The 1,708-nt window shown below is 25.9% G+C and overlaps 1 long non-coding RNA gene across 1 annotated transcript; it reads right to left on the reverse strand.

Moving 5' to 3' along the window:
- Window positions 1–466: 466 nt before the first annotated feature.
- On the reverse strand, window positions 467–1,287 carry LOC124913749. Its single transcript, XR_007096773.1, has 3 exons — window positions 1,195–1,287; window positions 928–1,031; window positions 467–615 (listed from the first exon to the last, which is right to left on the reverse strand). It is a non-coding gene; the product is annotated as an uncharacterized LOC124913749 (long non-coding RNA).
- Window positions 1,288–1,708: the final 421 nt, after the last annotated feature.

Genomic DNA, 1,708 nt, shown 5'->3' on the forward strand with positions numbered 1-1,708 from the left:
TTAATTTGTCCCAATATACCTACTAAGAATTTAACATTCTCTTAGAATATATTTCTTAAAGAGTCTAAATTAAAGTATAATAATGCAATTAACAAAAGTAAGTTGATCTTAACAGACTTTGCAGAATCATGTAATTAAAGTATGATTTTAGATATAATCAAATAAAAAAGATATTTCACAAACATTCTGATCAATATTAGAAATATAGACCATTCACTTGATATTGTCTTCTCTTTATTTTATCAGATTTAATTACTGTTTAAGACAAAGAAAAATAGGATATATATTTTCAACAATTGAATAAAGAATGTAACTAAATTCACAAAGATTACCAAAGTAAATCCACAAACATTGTAAATGCAATTTCAATCAAAGAACAGTGTTCTTAAATCTATATACATTACATTTAGTTGATAACTATGAAAACAAATTCAATTAATAAGAAACAAACAAATAATTCGTACCTTACATTGGAGACAAACTTTTTTTATCTCTGCGCCTCTAGTATTTATATCAAAATCTAAAAACAGTGATACCATTTTCTTCTTCTTTGTTTGCTTGACTAGAGAATATGGATGAACTAAACCTAGTTCAGACCAATTAAGATCTTAGAACCTGTAAAAAGAAATAGTTTTCATTAAGGTTGAACACATATCTAAGATATACATGCATAAACTATGTCATAACTCATACCCTCCATTTAGTTCAAGATTGTCAGTTTCAAGCAAAGTATAAATTTTATTATATTGTATAGCAATGACAGTTTCACTTGGCTTCGATAACGTAAAAAAACTTTAAATTAGAAAGAGCATGTAAATAATGCCTAGATTCTCGTCATGATTAATACGATATTAAAATAAATTGTAGATTAATAAAAAAAAAAATACCCTTAAAAAATTACATTATCACACATAGTGAAATTTTTACCTATATTGACATCAGCTTGAGTTCAGAAATAAGGGCTATGCCCGTCTTCTTAATCCCTCATAAAATTTGAACATGATTATTGTCAGCAGCCGCAATACCCCAATCTGACATCATGGTAATAATTTTCTTTATAATTTAGATTGCAGCTTAAAGATAATTAAAATATTTGAGAATTTAATCAAATGAAAATGATTAGCATTCTTCTTCACATTCACACTTTGTCAAATTAGACATTTTACAAATATGACTAAAGTTGTAAAGCCATACCTGTAAGATCATTTTTCTTTGCTCCAACTAATCTCACTAACTTGATTTCAACATATTACACTAGATCTTCAAGCTCAATCTTATATTTTAAAACAAAAGATAAGATAATAATAAAAATTCAACTCATCTCTAAGTACTATTGCCACAATTAAAGAATAATTTAAGTTAGTTACAATGATTCTGTTAAGTCTTAATCATCAAATTCAACTAGTTTGCAGGTTTAGTTAGATTAGTAAGAAAAAATTATCAACATTGTTTCACTTAATACTCAAAACATCATGTTAGTTTCTCATACTCAAAATAACGTATAGATATTTTGGACATCCAATTATTTGTATGAAAGAACTAAACACGCATATATTTCACAATCTCATAATATATATATTATTTAGTGGCTTTTCTTTGAGGTATAAGGATGAATTTTGATCATTAAAAGTCAAATGCTACATCCAGTATACTCCTAGTTTTAAAAATATTCTAATTAGTAAGGATCGATTTATTGGTCTAATAAATA

Source organism: Impatiens glandulifera, chromosome 1 (genome assembly GCF_907164915.1).
Source record: "Impatiens glandulifera chromosome 1, dImpGla2.1, whole genome shotgun sequence".
NCBI lineage: Eukaryota > Viridiplantae > Streptophyta > Magnoliopsida > Ericales > Balsaminaceae > Impatiens > Impatiens glandulifera.